The 14,724-nt window shown below is 36.4% G+C and overlaps 1 protein-coding gene across 9 annotated transcripts in view; it reads left to right on the top strand.

The window, feature by feature from the left end:
* ppfia4 (PTPRF interacting protein alpha 4) overlaps positions 1 to 14,724 on the top strand; it is a 322,419-nt gene that overhangs the window by 116,077 nt on the left and 191,618 nt on the right. The window lies entirely within an intron of this gene.

Genomic DNA, 14,724 nt, shown 5'->3' with positions numbered 1-14,724 from the left:
GCTGAGAGCCCTCCCACCACCAGACCCCGAGGGACCGGCCCCCTTCACAGAGGAGGAAGTATGGCGCCAGCTGAGCCGCTGCAAGCCAGGCAAGGCACCAGGGCCTGATGGCATTCCAGCCAGGGTGATCAGGGACTGTGCCATAGAGCTCTCCCCTATCCTACACTCACTCTTCTGTCAATGCTACTGGACTGCAACAATACCTACACTGTTGAAAACTGCAACCATCATCCCAGTACCGAAAAAATCCAGACCCAAAGAACTCAACCATTACCGCCCCATAGCCCTCACATCCATAATTATGAAGTGCCTGGAGAAACTGCTGCTTTATATCATCCTTCCAGTTGTCACCCCACACCTGGACCCCCTCCAATTTGCCTACAGGGCCAGGAGGGGCACAGAGGATGCTGTGGCCTGCCTGCTGCATCTCCTGCTCCAGCATCTGGACTCCCCTGGCAACTTTGCCAGGATCCTCTTCGTGAACTTCAGCTTCGCCTTCAACTCCCTACAGAAGCATCTACTGATCCGGAAACTACACCAGCTCAACATCCCCCCTTAGCTGATCCACCTCACACACAACTTCCTCACCGACCGACTGCAAGCAGTTAGGGTGGGCTCAAACACATCCCCGATGCTTACCATCAACACCGGGGTCTCACAGGGATGTGTGTTGAGCCCTTTCCTGTACACACTCTACACCAATGACTGCCGTAGCATCTCACCCACCACAACATACTTAAAATACTCAGATGACACAGCCATTCTCGCACTCCTCTCCAACAGTCAATCCATCCTGGACTATCATAACACAGTCAAACATTTCATAGAGTCATGCACAGCCAGTTATCTGGAAATCAATGTCAATAAAACAGAAGAAATATGGTTCAACCCCCCCCCCCCCTCACCTCAGCACCCCATCATCATAAACACACAAACAGTTAAAACAGTTGATACTTTTAAATAAGTTAAAACAGTTGATACTTTTAAATACTTGGGCGTAACCTTGGACAATAAACTCACCTTTGATCTAGGGCTGCAACAAGTAATCGATTAAATCGATTAAAATTGATTATAAAAATAGTTGACGATTAATTTAGTCATCGATTCGTCGGATCTATGCTATACGCATGCGCAGAGGCTACTTTTTAAAAAAAAATTTAATAAACCTTTATTTATAAACTGCAACATTTACAAACAGCTGAGAAACAATAATCAAAATAAGAATGGTGCCATTATGCTGGTTTTTTTCAATAAAATACTGGAAAGGATAGAAATGTAGTTTGTCTCTTTTATCCGATTATTAATCGAAGTAATAATCGACAGATTAATCGATTATCAAATTAGTTGTTAGTTGCTGCCCTACTTTGATCGGCACACCACGGACATTCAAAAAAGAAGTCAACAAAGACTGTCAGCCATCCGAAAACTTAAAGGACTATACGTTGCACCTCATCTCCTGTTATTACTTTACCAAAGCATTGTTCAACCCATCCTTATGCACTGTTCCACATGTTTTTTTAACCATGCTTTCTGTAACCACACACATTACAAACATAGCAGCTAAAATCATCGGCCTACCCACACCCAACATTTCAGGTTTAAACCACAGGTCCATCGACTCGCAAAAACGATAGCCTAGGATATCAGTCACCCACTACACCAATACACAATCCCACTACCATCAGGGCGCAGGTACAGAACCATCAAATTCCGGAGGGCCCGCCTCAGGAAAAGCCTGATCCCTGCAGCTATAGCCGCCCTTAACAGCAGGCCCGGCCGACTTGTCTGACAAGCTTGTAAATGTCTTGGTCAAGTATGATGTATTTTTGTTATTTTTGTTTTGTGATGTATAATGTCTATTGTTTAAATGTACGGCAGTGAAAATGAATTTCCCCAACGGGGACCAATAAATCTAAATCTAATCTAATCTTCTTGTATTGCTACCCTTGTAGAGACATCAACAAGGAAAAGTACCTTCCATATGAGGACCGGTGAACAAGTTAGGACCGAAATCATGGTCCCAATACGGAAAACCATTGCATCTAATAGAGAATGCCTCATTTACACCACATCTATCCAAGCGGGAATTTTTTTTGAAAATGGTGAAAAAAGTTAATTGTCTGAATGAGTTGAAATGGTTGGTGTTGAAATGTTTCAAATCGGTCAAGAAATGTTGAAGTAGTAACATGATGAATTGAGAAATGGTATTACGGAATTCCTGGATTTTCGGGAAAACCAGGAATTATTCCAGTTCAAAACACAACTTCGTTTTTTTTTCATAATTAAGAGGAATGTTTTGACAGTAGAACGGTTGAAGTGGGTTGACAAATTTGGAAGGAGTAGTTGCCAGAAAAAAGGGTGGTAATAGGGCTCTGGAAAACCAGCAATTCTGGAAAATCCCGGAATTCTTTTAAACTTGGAAAAAAGGAAGTTTGAATTTCAAGAATGGTGTAATAGGTTGAAAGTGGAATGGTTTGAATCGGTTGAAAAATGTGGAAATGGTGGAAGTTTGAAAAATGGCCAATTCGTTTTGAATGGGAAAAATGTCCCGGAAAACCTGGGATTCTGGGAAATCTGGGAATTTTTGGAATTTGTCAAGGGAAAGCCCGCGATTCCCAAATAGGCTGAACAGTGTGAAGTTAAAACGGTTTGAATCGGGTGAAAAATGTGGAAGATAGCGCGTACCAAAATCAGGAGAAGAAGAAGAAGAAGAAGATGAGGCAATTCCTGAAGGAATTAGTGTGAATGCTCCAATGCTGAAGTTGAACTGAAATCCTGGAATTTTTTTAGAATTGTTGAAGTGGAGCACACAATTCCCAACAGGCTGAATATTTTGAAGTTGGAACCGTTTGCATCAGATGAAAAATGTGGGGGTTGTGGAACTTTGAAGAATGTCCCATTGATTTCAACGGGAATTTTGGCAAAATTTTGGAATTTGGGAAAAGCTGGAATTTTTTTGAAAATTGTAAAAAAAACTTGAATGTCTGAATGAGTTGAAATGGTTGGTCTTGAAAATGTTTCAAATCGGTACAGAAATGTTGAGGTAGTAACATGTTGAAATGAGAAATGGTATTACAGAATTCCTGGAATTTCGGAAAAAACGGGAATTTTTCCAGTTCAAAAAACAATGTTGTTTTTTGTTCTGGTTAAGAGGAATGTTTTGACTGCGGAACGGTTGAAGTGGGTTGAAAAATGTGGAAGGGTGGAAATAGGGCTCTGGAAAACCAGCAATTCTGTAAAATCCTGGAATTTTTTTGAACTTGGAAAAAAAGTAGTTAAAATTTACAGGATGGTGGAAATGTGTTGAAGGTGGAATGGTTTGATTCGGTTGAAAAATCTGGGAATGGTGGAAGTTTGAAAAATGGCCAATTGATTTTGAATGGGGAAAATGTACCAGAAAACCTGGAGTTGTGGGAAATCTGGGAATTTTTGGAATTTGTCAAGGAGAAGCCCGCGATTCCCGAATAGGTTGAACAGTTTGAAGTTGGAACGGTTTGAAAAATGTGGAAGATAGAGCTCTCCAAAATCTGGAGAAGAAGAAGAAGAAGAAGAAGAAGAAGAAGAAGAAGAAGAAGAAGAAAAACCATGTGTGAATGCTTTGGAGCGTTCACAAAATTACAAAAAAACAAAACCAAAACCAAACTAAAAGCTTACCTTTTTTATATTTGCATAGTATGTATATATTATTAATGTTGTAAACACAAATCTTTATATATCTAGAAAGGGTGGTCCTAACGAGGTAGGCCTTTTTCGGAGGTCCCAAGAAGGTAAGAAATAAAAGAACGTGTGTGTGTGTGTGTGTGTGTGTGTGTGTGTGTGTGTGTGTGTGTGTGTGTGTGTGTGTGTGTGTGTGTGTGTGTGTGTGTGTGTGTGTGTGTGTGTTTGGCACAGGCAGCCTCAACCTTGTCGGTTGGTTGTGATCGGCTGCCAGAGCTGAGCGGCTCAGTGTGTTAGTGGGTCTGGCTGGAGAACAGTGCGAAGGAATTCCTTGCTCGTTACACGGTGGCAAGAATAAAAGCGGTGATTAACCAAAACAATATTCAAAAAAAAAAAAGGGCTGGTGAGAGGGTTCGTTGAAATGAATCATGTCGGCCAGCGAATAAATCAGTGTTCCCTGCATCTTAACACAACCGTTTAGCGGTTGTATTCACTTTGGAAAGATACGACTACTTCTGGAGTAATTAGGGATGAGTGCTGATCACAAACTTCGATCCCTCCTGGATGACACTGTGTTTATTTTTAGTCCCCGTGCTGACAAGCTAGCAGCTAATTATGTGTGTCCATTAGGGGTGCAACGATTTGTCCACAAATGTCGACGATAAAATTTGTCGCAGACAAATAAATTTGTCGACGAGCTACATGTAACGAAGCTACGTAGCTTAAAGGGGAACTGCGCTTTTTTGTGGAATTGTTATACACACTGCAAGTATATATTTAAAATGTAGTAACAGACACCTTTATAACAATATGTATTATGTATATATATATGTATATATATATATATATATATATGTATATATATATGTATATATATATATATGTATGTATATATATATATATATATATATATATATATATATATATATATATATATATATATACACATATATATATACATATATATATATATATATATATATATATATATATATATATATATATATATATATATATATATATATATATATATATATATATATATATATATATATATATATATATATATATATATATATACAGGACTGTCTCAGAAAATTAGAATATTGTGATAAAGTCCTTTATTTTCTGTAATGCAACTACAAACATGAAAATGTCATACATTCTGGATTCATTACACATCACCTGAAATATTGCAAGCCTTTTATTATTTTAATATTGCTGATTATGGCATACAGCTTAAGAAAACTCAAAATTCCTATCTAAAAAAATTTGAATATTTCCTCAGACCAAGTTGAAAAAAAAGATTTATAACAGCAAAACACAATCAAACATTTGAAAATGTCAATTAATGCACTCAGTACTTGGTTGGGAATCCTTTTGCACGGATTACTGCATCAATGCGGCGTGGCATGGAGGCAATCAGCCTGTGGCATTGCTGAGGTGTTATGGATGCCCAGGATGCTTCAATAGTGGCCTTTAGCTCATTTGCATTATTGTGTCTGGTGTCTTTCAGCTTCTTCTTCACAATACCCCACAAATTCTCTATGGGGTTCAGGTCAGGGGAGTTGGCAGGCCAATCGAGGACAGTAATGCCATGGTCAGTACACCAGTTACTGGTGGTTTTGGCACTGTGGGCAGGTGCCAGATCATACTGGAAAATGAAATCATCATCTCCATAGAGCTTTTCAACAGATGAAAGCATGTAGTGCTCTAAAATCTCTAGAAGCGTCTGACTTGGGCTATGGAAAATAAGCACTGGACAGTTGCAGAGTGGTCCAGAGTCCTGTTTTCAGACGAAAGCAATTTTTCTATTTAATTTGGAAGTCAAGGTGCTAGAGTCTGGAGGAAGGCTGGAGAGGAGCAAAATCCAAGTTGCTTGAAATCCAGTGTGAAGTTCCCACAGTCAGCAATGGTTTGGGGAGCCATGTCAGCTGCTGGTGTTGGTCCACTGTGTTTCATCAAGTCCAGAGTCAATGCAGCTGTGTACCAAGAGATTTTAGAGCACTACATGCTTCATAACAATATGTAATATGCACAATATACACACTGCAAGTATTTATATATAATGTAGGAAGACACCTTCATAACAATATGTAATGTGTGCAATAAACACACTGTAAGTATATATATAATGTAGTAACAGACACCTTTATAACAATATGTAATATGTGCAATATACACACTGCAAGTATATATTTAATGGAGTAAGAGACACCTTCATAGCAATATGTTATATGTACAATATACACACTACAAGTATATATATATATATATATATATATATATATATATATATATATATATATATATATATATATATATATATATATATATATATATATATATATATATATATATGGATATATATATATATATATATATATATATATATATATATATATATATATATATATATATATACATATATATATATATGCCACTAATGTTGCTAATGCAGCAACGGCGTGGCGAAGTTGGTAGAGTGGCCGTGCCAGCAATCGGAGGGTTGCTGGTTACTGGGGTTCAAATCCCACCTTCTACCATCCTAGTCACGACCGTTGTGTCCTTGGGCAAAACACTTCACCCTTGCTCCTGATGGCTTCTGGTTAGCGCCTTGCATGGCAGCTCCCGCCATCAGTGTATGAATATGGGTGAATGTGGAAATACTGTCAAAGCGCTTTGAGTACCTTGAAGGTAGAAAAGCGCTATACAAGTATAACCCATTTATCATTTATTTATATATATATATATATATATATATATATATATATATATATATATATATATATATATATATATATATATATATATATATATGTAAGTAGGGATGATACTCAAAACCGGTTTTCCCGGTTGTTTGATAAGAAAAGAACCGAGTCCTCGGACTCGAATCCCTTTTTGAGAACCGGTACCCGTTATGGAGACCACTATAGTAAAGGAAAAGAGTTGATTCTTTATTCGAATCCCGTCCCGACCAGAAATGCTCCGTGGGACATCACAAGAATTGACGTCACGTAGCTCAGTCATTAGGCGGAGATAGCGAAAGCAGGAAAACAATGGACGGGAAAAAGCGCTCCAAGGTGTAATGAAGTTCAAAACAAAAGCTATCATCCATCGAATAACTTTACTGAGAGATTTGAGCAGGGTAAAACACATGACGAACACTTTTACGACCAACCGGAAACATAGCAACCAGGCTAGCAACGCACCTCCTTTACGGCAGCTGTCGCAACGTTCTTAAAACAACCGCAGCACATACATATATATACAACATATCTCCCTTTTTTAACTTTTGTTTTTCTTTCCTTGTAAACAAAACAAAATCACACTGTAGATGTGTTGTCTGTCTAATTATAAATAATGCAGACGAGGCGTGTTGGCTGAGTTCTTGACGTTTACTTTCACAGCATGCAACACTTTTCGGGGCTACCGCGCATGCTCGTAACTCCCGTTGCATGCTGGGTAGTGTAGTTGTTATATTCTCTCGCTCATAACATTTTTCCCCCTATAAAGAAATAATGTTAACTCAATAAAGTGTATTTCTTTTTTTAGCTTTGACTTTTCATTTTTTAGCATTGTAGCCACATTTGCAAACAACTTTTCTCTTCATAGAATTTTCTTTCAATAAAGAAATAAAGTGCAAAAATGTCAAAGCATCATAACAAACAGTTATGTCAAATAGCAGCAGAAGTGCACTTTTTGGAGAGCTGTATTATTTCCAGTTTTGTGCCCAAGGGACTGATTTTATTTAACACTATATTATTATTTATACACCTTTAGTGATCACAGAGACAGCTTGTTTTTGTGTTACTGTATATATTTGTTTCTCTGAAAAATCCCACTTAATATACTTTGGGTAACAACAGTCAATATTTATTTATTTTATAAAAAATTTTTAGGTGGGTAACAGTCAATATTTATTTATTTATTAGATTTTATTTTTTTATTATATAATAAAAGTGAGCTTTTGTTAAACCAAATATTGTGTGTTTTTTTCCATATACAACAACCTATCTGGACTCGATAAGAGAATCGATAAGGAATCGGTTCGATAAGAGGATTCGATATTAGGCTCGAACTCTAAAACTTGCTGGTAGACGGCTGCGTTGACCCTGGAAAAAAGAGCTGGACTGCTGCTGAGTGGTCCAAAGTCATGTTTTCTGACGAAAGCAAATTTTGCATTTCCTTTGGAAATCGAGGTCCCAGAGTCTGGAGGAAGACAGGAGAGGCACAGGATCCACGTTGCCTGAAGTCTAGTGTAAAGTTTCCACCATCAGTGATGGTTTGGGGTGCCATGTCATCTGCTGGTGTCGGTCCACTCTGTTTCCTGAGATCCAGGGTCAACGCAGCCGTCTACCAGCAAGTTTTAAGGCACTTCATGCTTCCTGCTGCTGACCTGCTCTATGGAGATGGAGATTTCAAGTTCCAACAGGACTTGGCGCCTGCACACAGCGCAAAATCTACCCGTGCCTGGTTTACGGACCATGGTATTTCTGTTCTAAATTGGCCCGCCAACTCCCCTGACCTTAGCCCCATAGAAAATCTGTGGGGTATTGTGAAAAGGAAGATGCAGAATGCCAGACCCAAAAACGCAGAAGAGTTGAAGGCCACTATCAGAGCAACCTGGGCTCTCATAACACCTGAGCAGTGCCAGAAACTCACCGACTCCATGCCACGCCGCATTAACGCAGTAATTGAGGCAAAAGGAGCTCCAACCAAGTATTGAGTATTGTACATGCTCATATTTTTCATGTTCATACTTTTCAGTTGGCCAACATTTCTAAAAATCCCTTTTTTGTATTAGCCTTAAGTAATATTCTAATTTTGTGACACACGGAATTTTGGATTTTCATTTGTTGCCACTTCAAATCATCAAAATTAAATGAAATAAACATTTGAATGCATCAGTCTGTGTGCAATGAATAAATATAATGTACAAGTTACACCTTTTGAATGCAATTACTGAAATAAATCAAGTTTTTCAAAATATTGTAATTTACTGGCTTTTACCTGTATATATATATATATATATATATATATATATATATATATATATATATATATATATATATATATATATTTATATATATATATATATTTATATATATATATATATATGTATATATATTTATATATATATATACACACATATATATTTAACTTTAACTTTATATGCATATATATACATATACATATATATATATATATATATATACACACATATACATATATATATATAGACACATACATATACATATATATATATATATATATATATATATATTAGGGGTGTGGGAAAAAATTGATTTGAATTCGAATCGTGATTCTCACGTTGTGCGATTCAGAATCAATTCTCTATCCATCTATCCATCCATCTTCTTCCGCTTATCCGAGGTCGGGTCGCGGGGGCAGCAGCCTAAGCAGGGAAGCCCAGACTTTCCTCTCCCCAGCCACTTCGTCCATTCTCATTTTTAAAAAATCGATTTAAAAATGTTTTTTATTTATTTCAAAACTTTTTTTTTTTTTTAATTAATCAATCCAACAAAACAATACACAGCAATACCATAACAATGCAATCCAATTCCAAAACCAAACCCGACCCAGCAACACTCAGAGCTGCAATAAACAGAGCAATTGAGAGGAGACACAAACACGACACAGAACAAACCGCAAGTAGTGAAACAAAAATGAATATTATCAACAACGGTATCAATATTAGTTACAATTCCAACATAGCTTCTTCCAGCTTATTTGGGGGACCCTTTCACTTACCAATATCTTTAAATGATATTCACTGCTATTGCAATTGTTGTATGGTATTGTGAATAAACTTGAAACTTAAACTTAAACATAGCAGTGATTAAAAATCCCTCATTGACATTATCATTAGACATTTATAAAAATCAAAATAAATAAACAATAGCGTCACAGTGGCTTACACTTGCATCGCATCTCATAAGCTTGACAACACACTGTGTCCAATATTTTCACAAAGATAAAATAAGTCATATTTTTGGTTCTTTTAATAGTTGAAACAAATTTACATTATTGCAATCAGTTGATAAAACATTGTCCTTTACAATTATAACATCTTTTTACAAAAATCTACTACTTTGCTTGCATGTCAGCAGACTGGGGTAGATCTTGCTGAAATCCTATGTATTGAATGAATAGAGAATCCTTTTGAATTGGGAAAAAAATTGTTTTTGAATCGAGAATCGTGACCCCAAGAACCGATATTGAATCGAATCGTGGGACACCCAAAGATTCACAGCCCTAATATATATACAGTCTATTACATGTATATGTATGTGTATATATATATATATATATATATATATATATATATATATATATATATATGTATGTGTATGTGTATGTGTATGTGTGTGTATATATATATATATATATATATATATATATATATATATATATATATATATATATATATATATATATATATATATATATATATATATATATATATATGTATATATATGTGTATATATATGTATATAATGTTAAAGTTAAATGTTTATGTATGTGTGTGTGTATATATATATATATATAAAGATATGTATATATATATATATACTTACAAAACTCAAAACCAGTGAAGATGGCACAATGTGTAAATGGAAAATAAAAACAGAATACAATGATTTGCAAATCCTTTTCAACTTATATTCAATTGAATAGACTGCAAAGACAAGATACTTAAAGGCCTACTGAAACCCACTACTACCGACCACGCAGTCTGATAGTTTATACATCAATGATGAAATCTTAACATTGAAACACATGCCAATACGGCCGGGTTAACTTATAAAGTGCAATTTTAAAATTCCCGCCACACTTCCGGTTGAAAAACTCCTGTGGATATGATTCATGCGCGTGACGTCACAAAATCCACGGAAGTGGTTGGACCCCATCGACCCGATACAAAAACCTCTTGTTTTCTTCGACAAAATTCCACAGTATTCTGGACATCTGTGTTGGTGAATCTTTTGCAATTTGTTTAATGAACAATGGAGGCTGCAAAGAAGAACATTGTAGATGGGATCGATCGGTGTATTAGCGGCTAAGTACAATACTTACAGCAACACAACAAGGACTACTTACGGTACTTAGCAGACGCCTAGCCGATGCTTGCCGCCAAACCCACGGATGAAGTCCTTCGTTGCGCCGTCGATCGCTGGAACGCAGGTGAGCACGGCTGTTGATGGGAAGATGAGGGCTGGCTGGCGTAGGTGGAGCGCTAATGTTTTTATCATAGTTCTGTGAGGTCCGGTTGCTAAGTTGCTAAATTAGCCTTAGCGTCGTTAGCAACAGCATTGCTAAGCCTTACCAGGCTGATCATTTTTAACCGTGTAGTTACATGTACATGGTTTAATAGTATTGTTGATCTTCTGTCTATCCTTCCTGTAAGGGGTTTATTTCTTTTGTTTCTATCTTCATTTGAGAACGATGCTATCACGTTAGCTCAGTAGTTAAGTGTGTCACCGATGTATTGTCGTGGAGATAAAAGTCACTTTAAATGTCCATTTTGCGTGCTCGACTCTCATTTTCAAGAGGATATAGTATCCGAGGTGGTTTAAAATACAAATCCGTGATCCACAATAGAAAAAGGAGAGAGTGTGGAATCCAATGAGCCAGCTTGTACCTAAGTTACGGTCAGAGCGAAAAAAGATACGTCAATCACTGCCTCTTTAGTCCTTCACTGTAACGTTCCTCATCTACGAATCTTTCATCCTCGCTCAAAATAATGGGGTAATCGTCGCTTTGTCGCTCCGAATCTCTCGCTCCATTGTAAACAACGGGGAATTGTGAGGAATACTAGCTCCTGTGACGTCACGCTACTTCCGGTACAGGCAAGGCTTTTTTTATCAGCGAGCAAAAGCTGCGAACTTTATCGTCGATTTTCTCTACTAAATCCTTTCAGCAAAAATATGGCAATATCGCGAAATGATCAAGTATGACACATAGAATGGATCTGCTATTCCCGTTTAAATAAAAAAAAATCATTTCAGTAGGCCTTTAATGCTCAAACTTAGAAACGTATATTTTTTTTTTGCAAATAATCAATAACTTAGAATTTAATGGCAGCAACACATTGCAAAAAAGTTGGCACAGTGGCATTTTTACCACTGTGTTACATGGCTTTTCCTTTTAACAACACTCAGTAAACGTTTGGGAACTGAGGAGACCAATTTTTGAAGCTTTTCAGGTGGAATTCTTTCCCATTCTTGCTTGATGTACAGCTTAAGTTGTTCAACAGTCCGGGGTCTCAGTTGTGTTATTTTAGGTTTCATATTGTGCCACACATTTTCAATAGGAAACAGGTCTGGACTACAGGTAGGCCAGTCTAGTACCGGCACTCTTTTACTACGAAAAGCCACGCTGTTGTAACGTGGCTTGGCATTGTCTTGCTGAAATAAGCAGGGGCGTCCATGATAACGTTGCTTGGATGGCAACATGTGTCGCTCCAAAACCTGTATGTACCTTTCAGCATACACAGATGTGTAAGTTACCCATGCCTTGGACACTAATACACCCCCATATCATCACAGATGCTGGCTTTTGAACTTTGCGCCTATAACAGTCCGGATGGTACTTTTCCCTTTGTTCCGCAGGACACAACGTCCACAGTTTCCAAAAACAAAATGTGGACTCGTCAGACCACAGAACACTTTTACACTTTGCATCAGTCCGTCTTCTATGAGGTCGGGCCCAGCGAAGTCGGCTGCATTTCTGGGTGTTCTTGATAAATGGCTTTCGCTTTGCATAGGAGAGTTTTAACTTGTACTTACAGATGTAGCGACCAACTGTAGTTACTGACAGTGGTTTTCTGAAGTGTTCCTGAGCCCATGTGGTGATATCCTTTACACACTGATGTCGCTTTTTGATGTAGTACCGCCTGTTCCGCTTACGTGCAGTGATTTCTCCAGATTCTCTGAAGCTTTTGATGATATGACGGACCGTAGATGGTAAAATCCCTAAATTCCTTGCAATAGCTGGTTGAGAATTATCCTTTTTTAAACTGTTGGACAATTTGCTCACGCATTTGTTCACAAAGTGGTGACCCTCGCCCCATCCTTGTTTGTGAATGACTGAGCATTTCATGGAAGCTGCTTTTATACCCAATCATGGCACCCACCTGTTCCCAATTAGCCTTTTCAGCTGTGGGATGTTCCAAATAAGTGTTAGAGGAGCATTCTTCAACTTTCTCAGTCTTTTTTGCCACTTGTGCCAACTTTTTTGAAACATGTTGCAGGCATCAAATTCCAAATGAGCTAATATTTGCAAAAAATAACAAAGTTTTCCAGTTCGAACGTTTAAGTATCTTGTCTTTGCAGTCTATTTAATTGAATATAGGTTGAAAATGATTTGCAAATCATTGTATTCTGTTTTTATTTACCATTTACACAACGTGCCAACTTCACTGGTTTAGAGGTTTGTACATTGAAAATACAAATGAAAGGTTTTTAGGAGAAAATGGTTTGTCTTCGGTGTAATGTTTGCCAGAGGTAAATTTAGCAAATCATTATATGGATTTTTTAAGGTTCCATTACTAAGTGCTAAAGTCACCTCTGCTTTTTTTCGCCTGTCTGCTTCCTGTGTGAACGTGGAGGACTTGGGACGTGGGGACTGAGAGGGAAATTAAAAAGTTCAAACACACTGGGGGAGTGGAGTAAAAGAGGGCGAGGAGATGAAGCGAAGGCAATGACAACAGAAAAAAAGGCAGGACGTTTAAGCCTCTGCATCTCTCCGCACCACACCCACAGTTGCCATGGTTATTGTGCCTTGGCCGCAGCAAGCCATTGTGTGTGTGTGCGCGCGTGTGCGTGTCCTGGTGAGTGCATGGTGTTCCTGGATGACATCATACAGTAGCTTGCTGAGAGAGTCGACTGCTGGCATTTACAATATTTATAGACCCACACTCCCCCCATACAGATGAGCTCACTCAATCACTCGGTGTGACTGGCGAGCTTGGCATACCCACAACACGCACAAAAGTGGCACGCCATATAATATATATATATATATATATATATATATATATATATATATATATATATATATATATATATATATATATATATATATATATATATATATATATATATATATATATATATATATATATATTTTTATATATATATATATATATATATATATATATATATATATATATATATATACACATATATATATATATATACATATATATATATATACACACACATATATACATACTGTTTATATATACACACATACACACACATATATACTGTATATATATATATATATATATATATATATATATATATATATATATATATACATATATATATATATATATATATATACACATATATATATATATATAAACACACATATATATATATATATATATATACACACATATATATATATATATATATATATATATACACATATATATATATAAACACATATATATATATATATATATATATATATATATATATATATATATATAAATATATATATATATATATATACATATATATATATATATATATATATATATATATATATATATATACAGGACTGTCTCAGAAAATTAGAATATTGTGATAAAGTTCTTTATTTTCTGTAATGCAATTAAAAAAAACAAAAATGTCATACATTCTGGATTCATTACACATCAACTGAAATATTGCAAGCCTTTTATTATTTTAATATTGCTGATTATGGCATACAGCTTAAGAAAACTCAAAAATCATATAAAAAAATTACAATATTTCCTCAGACCAAGTAAAAAAAAAAGATTTATAACAGCAGAACAAAATCAAACATTTGAAAATGTCAATTAACACTAGAAGTCCCAGCATTTTTCTGTCTACCTAGAAGACCCAGAGATGGGTCATTTGGCCCGACACTTTTCCCGAATACACTAATCACTCATTTTGTTATGGTAATGAGGCTGTTAGGGGCAGTTTGTCTAGGTAGACAGAAAAATTATACATGTGGGAAATGCCGAAAGGAGCAATGGCAGTGCCAGGATTGTGAGTGACTGCT

This window comes from Entelurus aequoreus, linkage group LG01 (genome assembly GCF_033978785.1).
Source record: "Entelurus aequoreus isolate RoL-2023_Sb linkage group LG01, RoL_Eaeq_v1.1, whole genome shotgun sequence".
Lineage (NCBI taxonomy): Eukaryota > Metazoa > Chordata > Actinopteri > Syngnathiformes > Syngnathidae > Entelurus > Entelurus aequoreus.
This window is presented reverse-complemented; position numbering and strand designations above follow the sequence as displayed.